At 48.3% G+C, this 7,889-nt stretch overlaps 1 non-coding gene across 1 annotated transcript; it reads left to right on the forward strand.

The window, feature by feature from the left end:
• The first annotated feature begins 285 nt into the window (after positions 1–285).
• Positions 286–358, forward strand: TRNAF-GAA (transfer RNA phenylalanine (anticodon GAA)). The gene has a single exon. It is a non-coding gene; the product is annotated as a tRNA-Phe (tRNA).
• Positions 359–7,889: the final 7,531 nt, after the last annotated feature.

The raw sequence follows: 7,889 nt of genomic DNA on the forward strand, positions 1-7,889 counted from the left end.
ACTTTCTGATGAAACTCACTTTCTGCATTTATCTCATCATTGCTTCTGAAACACTTTGTAGTTCAGCCACGCAAAACATCCCGTGGAATGCCTGGAGAGGAGAAGGCTCAGGGTGATCTCATCAACGTATATAAGTATCTGAAGGAAGGGTGGAAAGAAGATGGAGTTAGGCTCTTTTCAGTGGTCCCCAGTGACAGGACAAGAGCCAAGAGCTGCTTTGAATGGTAAAAGTCTGAAAGATAATTATGTTCCAACAGGTTTTGTGAAAACTAATGCCATAGCAGGGCTGAAGTAGCTCAGCTGGGAGAGCGTTAGACTGAAGATCTAAAGGTCCCTGGTTCAAGCCCGGGCTTCAGCAATGTTTTCCTGTAGTTTTCTCTGCCCAGGCTTCTGTGGCCTCAGGTTTAAGAACAGCTTACACACTGTGGCTATGCTGAACTTCTCTGACCTCATCTACCACACCAGAGAAATGCAGCCTTGGGCCCTAAGAGCAGAAGCAAATCAGGTACCAGACAGATCATGAGTCAGAGAGCAGTGGGATGGCACAGGCTTAGCATTCAAGCAGTCCTGCTAAATGATATTTTGACCTGGTGCTAGACTCATGGTTTAACAAGTGTGCTGGAAATATAAACAAGGCCAGTGCTTGGGCTTGAGCATTACTCAGTGCCCCTCCATACCGCTTAGATGTGCCAACTCATGTCCTCCCAGGCAACGTCCAGACACAGTTCAAGGGATAGCAGGGGGCAGGAACCATTCCCAAGAGGTGGTTTGGACATAATAAATTTATTTCTGCTGGGGCAGTGGTGGGAAGAGGTTTTAGCACCATGACAGATGTGCCCTATCAGATGGTCTTAGTCACATGGAGGAGGACAGACCAGTTGTATTTGCTTTTGGCAATATAACTGTCCCTGCAGAGGACCTGGTCTTTCCCACCACCTCTCTCATTGGTGGGCCAGCACTCTTATCTCAGGCAGTCCAGAAGGCCTTGCCACGATGAAGATATAAGCCTTTGGAGTAGAGCTTTATTATGGGCTGCTGAACAGATAAACCACAGCCAGCTGAGGAAATCCCCTGAACTTAAAACAGTCAAAAGGTAAGAGAGATTTTTAGGGGTGGGAGAGATTTGGGGAGGGGGGCGGGGGGCGGATATCATGTGCATTTGCCCTGTTCTTACTCATAGAATCACAGAATCAATCAGGTTGGAAGAGACCTCTGGGATCATCGGGTCCAACCATTGCCCTGACACCACCATGTCAACTTTCCTTAACACCATGTCCAGTCTTTTCTTAAACCCCTCCAGAGATGGTGACTCCACCACCTCCCTGGGCAGCCCATTCCAATGGCTAATGACCCTTGCTGAGAAGAAATGCTTCCTAATGTCCAACCTGAACCTCCCCTGGCGAAGCTTGAGGCTGTGTCCTCTTGTCCTATCGCTGGTTGCCTGGGAGAAGAGGCCAACTCCCCCTGCGCTACAACCTCCCTTCAGGTAGTTGTAGACTGCACTAAGGTCACCTCTGAGCCTCCTCTTCTCCAGGCTAAACAACCCCGGCTCCCTCAGCCGTTTCTCGTAGGTCAGACCCTCCAGACCCTTCACCAGCTTGGTCGCCCTCCTCTGGACTCACTCCAACACCTCACTGAGTATCTGCTCATGGACAGTATTGGAGGATGCATGGTCTGAGCTGGCACCATTGTTCGCGTGGAGGTGCCAGTGACTGCTGGGCTTGCTCACCCCTAACACGGCTGCAGTCCAGCACAAGAAGGCAGCTGCAATCAAATTGCTTCGAAGCCTGATCCGCAGCTGTAGGAAGGTAAAGGAAAACCTCCCACTGATGCTAGTAGTCAGGCCCTCATGTTCACACTGCGGGACATAAAGAAATCCTCAGAGACCATAGTGCAGTGATGTCAGAAGTGATGAGAGAAGCTTATTTGCCTGCTTCTTCTCCCGATGACCCGGTCCCCTCCTGGCTGAACCAGCTTCGACTCAAGCTTCAGTACCAAAAGTTGCCAAGTTTTGCTGTGTTTGGCTCAAAGAAGGGTTAAAAATGGCCCCTGCTCGGTGGTGCTTGCTCACAGGGAGGCATCGAGGGAAGGTGCAGGATGAATAACGGCGGTGGGTGGCTGTCAGTGTGGGGGTGGCTGCCCTGCCAGCACCTTCACCCAGCCCACGCACATGCAGCTCCCTCCTCTCACCGCCGTTCATGTCCCTTCAGCACTGGGGCCCCCACATTGATTAATCAGCGCATGTCAGACCCCAATAACTGCCTCTGCCTGAGCCCCTGCACAGCGCTGCTCCAGCCCGCAGCTCTCCCCCACAAATGCTCACAGCTCTGCCTGTGCCCTTCAGTTCTGATTTTCTGCTTTTTCTAGTTATTTCTGCCTCTTTCTTTTCATGCCTTCAGTCCCGATTTGCTGCTTCTGTCCTTCTCCCCCATCCTCTCGATACCTCTATCCACCTTTCCCACCAAGAGCACTGGCATGGATTGGTCCACACACATCCTCCCTGACCCTGCAGTACCAGAGCTCTATCTCACTGCCGCTGAGATGCAGGAGCCTGCACTGAAAGATCAGGCAGCTAAATAGGAAATCCTCAGCAGGAGCTTAAACCCCTTTCCTCCATAGGGAAAATGTGTGCACTGGCAGCCCAGAAGGCCAACCATGTCCTGGGCTGCATCCCCAGCAGCGTGGCCAGCAGGTCGAGGGAGGGGATTCTGCCCCTTTACTCCGCTCTCATGAGACCCCCCCTGCAGTGCTGCGTCCAGCTCTGGGGCCCCCAACAGAAGAAGGACACGGAGCTGTTGGAAAGAGTCCAGAGGAGGCCACGAAGATGCTCAGAGGGCTGGAGCCCCTCTGCTCTGGAGACAGGCTGAGAGAGCTGGGGCTGTTCAGCCTGGAGAAGATAAGGCTCCAGGGAGACCTTCTAGCACCTTCCAGTACCTGAAGGGGCTACAGGAAAACTGGAGAGGGACTTTACAAGGATATGGAGTGATAGGATGAGGGGGAGTAGTTTTAAACTGAAAGAGGGGAGACTGAGATGAGACCTGAGGAAGCAATTCTTTGCTGTGAGGGTGGTGAGACACTGGCCCAGGTTGCCCAGAGAAGCTGTGGCTGCCCCCTCCCTGTCCTTGTTCAAGGTCAGATTGGATGGGGCTTGGAGCAACCTGGTCTAGTGGAAAGGTGTCCCTGCCTGTGCTAGGGGGGTTGGAACTAGATGATCTTTAAGGTCCCTTCCAACCCAAACCATTCTATGATTCTATCAAAAAAAAAAAAAGAGTAAATAGGGAAAAAAAAAAACCCTTCAAGGTATGTGGTCACTGTAGGAGCATGACTGAGTCTGTTGGTATGCCTGGGAAAGTTCCCACTGCAACTACTGAATGCAGATCACACCCGGGGTTACTGCATATGCAGTGTTTGCTCAGTTGTGTTTTATGGGGTCCAACAGAAGACCCCAGACCTCTGGTTTCCAGTCACAGTGAATCACTGCCACAGTGTCAGTATAGCTGCCCTAATGAAAAGTTCATGGGGTGAGGTATGCATGGTCCCAGTATCGCCTTCTCTATTTTGGGGGCTGTTTTTGTGATTGTTTACATTCCCATGGAGTGCTTCTGCTATTGCTTTCTTTTTCTGTTCTTGTAGGACCTACTGTACTATATGGGTTAATTGGACTGCACGTCTGCTTTGTCCCTTGCTCTGCCAATGGCGAGCTTGAGGAGAAAGCAATTCTTTTATTCAAGCCTCAGTTTCACTCATTAGAAAATTAGGCAAAGTACTCTAGAGTCACTTTGGAAAGTGCTCTGAGATCTGACAAAGAGTGCTGGCCATGATGGAGATAGAGACAGACAGCACACACAGACAATAAAAGACATTGCCAGCCCTGAAGATTAATTTTCTAAATTACATGGCAGCTACAAGATGAGGAAAAGAAAGGATTATTATTTGCATACCATGGGAACAATAATCCTGCGATTATCACTCCAGGCATAAAGACATTAAGGCTTGGTTTGTGCTGCAGTGCAGAGCTCTTGGAGGTGTAGCAGCACTGTGCCATGAACAGACAGTTGGTGTGTGGTTGTAAAGGTAACACACACTTTTGTGCAACTGTGTAGAGTCCAGACTATGATGAAGAACATCTGTACTTGCATTAAGAGCTGCATCCTGCAGTCCTTGCAGCAGTGGGTGTGCAGGAACTGCTGTCCAAACCCTCTCACAGCAGATTAGTTCTGTGCATGTTCAGCCCTGCCCTTTCTCAGCCCATCTGAGCAAGTGAGCTTGGCCTCTAACGTCTTGGCGTCTCAACCATGCTCTGAGGCTCCAGCTCTCCACATTGATTCCTGGGCCCCACACTTCAAGAAAGATGTTGAGGTGTTGGAGCGAGTCCAGAGGAGAGCGACCAAGCTGGTGAAGGGTCTGGAGGGTCTGACCTACAAGGAACAGCTGAGGGAGCTGGGGTTGTTTAGCCTGGAGAAGAGGAGGCTCAGAGGTGACCTTAGTGCAGTCTACAACTACCTGAAGGGAGGTTGTAGTGAAGTGGGAGTCAGCCTCTTCTCCCAGGCAACCAGCGATAGGACAAGAGGACACAGCCTCAAGCTTCGCCAGTGGAGGTTCAGGTTGGACATTAGGAAGAATTCCTTTTCAGCAAGGGTCATTAGCCATTGGAAGGGGCTGCCCAGGGAGGTGGTGGAGTCACCATCTCTGGATGTGTTTCAGAAAAGCCTGGACATGGCACTTAGTGCCATGGTGTAGTTGCCATGGTGGTGTCAGGGCAATGGTTGGACTTGATGATCCCAGAGGTCTCTTCCAACCTGATTGATTCTATATATTCTATTAAAAAAAAAAGGCAAAAAGACATATATTCCTCTTTTAGATGCAGCAGCTGTCCAGGACCTGCTCTGAACACTGAATGCTAAAACTGAAGAATAACAAAATACTTTTTGGATCCAGCTCAGTTCCTTAGAGGTACTAAAGTTAATAGACAGTCAAAATACTTTTGAAGGGTCTTGGCTTTAGTATCTATGGCTGATTAATTAATTGCAATTTAGGTTGTTATTTGGGATGTTAAGCATTTGGGCTGTTAACTTTTGGGGCAACGGGCTATCCTTTATTTTCAGTTTGAATAGCAAAGTCTAATTTTATTTGTGACTGCAGGGTGCTAGCAGAGGAAGAGGAAACAACATGAAGCACTGCTCATTACAAGTGGAAGTAGGCTATTTAAATATGCAAATTGTGTTCAAAAAAACCCAGAGAAAGAGGGCTGTGGAGCTCCTGCTGTCGCTTATGAGATATGGAGATTTTTTCACTTCCCTGCCCAGGGTGGGATTCATTCTGGGGCAAGAGTGAATACTCTTATGTCAGCCTTTGGGAGCACCCAAGAGGTGACAGATTGGGAAGAGTTTGGTAGTTCATGCAGAAGGGTGGGTGGATTTCAGTTTGGTTCCCAACAAGCATTTGCAGAACAGAAAACATCCTTGGCAAAGCTGGCAAATTCAAGGAAGTAGTTAATGTAAAATGTACGAGAATCCAGTACAGGAGTGATTTTAATTACTAGATAGGACGCAAGGCTTTAAACTACACTTAGATCACCTTTTTCAGCCACTTGCCTTGTGACACATGGGTTGGAATCTTCTCTTTTATTTCGGTCTGCGGAAATTCAAGTATGTACTATAATCTCTCATTACAAGCAATTGGAAATGTCTAGAAGAAAGCCTGCCCTGCTGAGTTTTTCATGGAAAAAAAAAAGCAGAACTGGGAACACTGCAAGTCCCTGGCAAGCAGAAAACAGATAGATAAAATTAAAAAAGATGGAAGACAAGTGCAGAAACATCTCCCTAATGAGCAAGTTCACTAGCCATGGTCAGAAGATGCTGGACAGGTCTCTCATCCCTCAGGGATTTTGGTGGAGTTGATTCCAGGCTCCCATTTCTTTCACCCTGACACGGGGAAACTCCTCGAGTCATTTTGAGTCAGTGTCTCTGCCTCCGATATTTTCATGCCAGGCTGGTTACGTGGGTGATTCTCTGCTCTAGTTTTCAAGCAGAAGTTCTCACAAATTGACGGAGGAGGCTTTGGCACCTCCACAGGAGGAGCGAGAGAGAGGGAGAGAGAGAGAAGTATATGGAGAAGGAGGAGAAATGAAATGGGCTTTTGAAAACCATAAAATTAGCATAGAAAACGGCAGCAGCTTTTCTTTACTCGGACTGAGTGAGAGGCAGTACAGTTGCCTGCTGATTTTAAAGCCACCCCATTAAAGATCCTGATGGGTGGCCACAGATGTGCTGCATTGCCTGTTGCTTGAGGGAAGCTAGTTTTGCAGTTACAGCGCCAACCTGGAAGCTTGCAAAATCAGAGTTCAGACTTTACCTTGGCTACAGATGTGCCATACAAGCTCCCTAGTGTTGGAGCCAATTAAAAAAAAAAAAAAAATGTAAATATAGCCGGGACTAGAAGGTTTGCAAAGCCGCTGAGGATGTGGGGTTTTTTCAGCCCAACGATTTTTAGGCCTTAACGTCTCAGATCATCACCTCTAGCTTTAAATATTAAACTGATGTTTCTGTGTTAAGAGTCCTTTTTTTTTTTTCCAGCGTCTCAGTGTAGTCAGTAGAGGTAAAAATTAGCTCCTTTGCAATTTCAGTGCTTCCCTGGGGAAATACCTGTTAGGTCAGGGTTTGGAGAGGCAGTCAGCTTTCCCCACTAAATAGATGATTAGGACCTCTCCTACGAGGAACAGCTGAGGGAGCTGGGGTTGTTTAGCCTAGAGAAGAGGAGGCTCAGAGGGGACCTTATTGCAGTCTACAACTACCTGAAGGGAGGCTGTAGTGGAGTGGGAGTTGGCCTCTTCTCCCAGGCAACTAGCGATAGGACAAGAGGACACAGCCTCAAGCTTCGCCAGGGGAGGTTCAGGTTGGACATTAGGAAGAATTTCTTTTCAGAAAGGGTTATTAGACATTGGAATGGGCTGCCCAGGGAGGTGGTGGAGTCACCATCTCTGGAGATGTTTAAGAAAAGCCTGGCCATGGCACTTAGTGCCCTGGTCTAGTTGACATGGTGGTGTCAGGGCAATGGTTGGACTCGATGATCCCAGAGGTCTCTTCCAACCTGCTTGATTCTGTGATTCTGTGATTCTCTCAGCTGCCTGATACTTCTGGAGCAAATGTGAGGTACCAGCACACAACCTTAGCCCTACCACATGCTCAGGTAACACATATTACCTTGGATTTGTTACAGACTGCCATCCATAGGCACATAGGTCTTGCAGCTCAGCTCATGTGTCTCAGCACTTGGCTTGTACATTTTGCATAACTCTACCTACACAACCCTTAGTGAAAGGTCTTGGCATCTAGGAAATATAAATCCTGAGCCCCTGATAGCTCTCTGGAAATGAAATCAGTCCAGGAGATGAGTTTCTAAAACGAGTCTTTCAGCTCTCTTGGTCCTGGCCAGCACCAGCCATTGAGTCTGCAACAGGACAGAAAGAGCGTTTGCTTCTAGCTCAGGACCAAGCCCTTACCAAATTCATGGATGGCATGTGGTCACTCAAGAAGATGAGGGAGCTTTTCTTTCCTCAAGTCTTCTCAGTTGTGGCAGGCTGAGAAGTGTCAATAGAGAAAATTGTTTTCCTGACAGCCCTGTAGTGGTTCCTGCATTTATGTACATGTACAGCAGGATCCTGGAGCTGCATGCTAGAATCTTCCCAAAGATTTTTTTTCTAGGGGAGAAAGACCCGACATCAAGAGACCATACCTCTAGAAACTTGATTTACCATCTTGTTCTTGTGCTGATAAGGAATCTAATTGACACATGTAGGAATCAGGTGTCAGCATCCCTGGCACGACCTCTAAGAGCCTCAGTTATGAGCGGTGGGAAGTGAGCCATGACTTCCCCAGGTGGGTCAAACA

Source organism: Nyctibius grandis, chromosome 3 (assembly GCF_013368605.1).
Source record: "Nyctibius grandis isolate bNycGra1 chromosome 3, bNycGra1.pri, whole genome shotgun sequence".
NCBI lineage: Eukaryota > Metazoa > Chordata > Aves > Nyctibiiformes > Nyctibiidae > Nyctibius > Nyctibius grandis.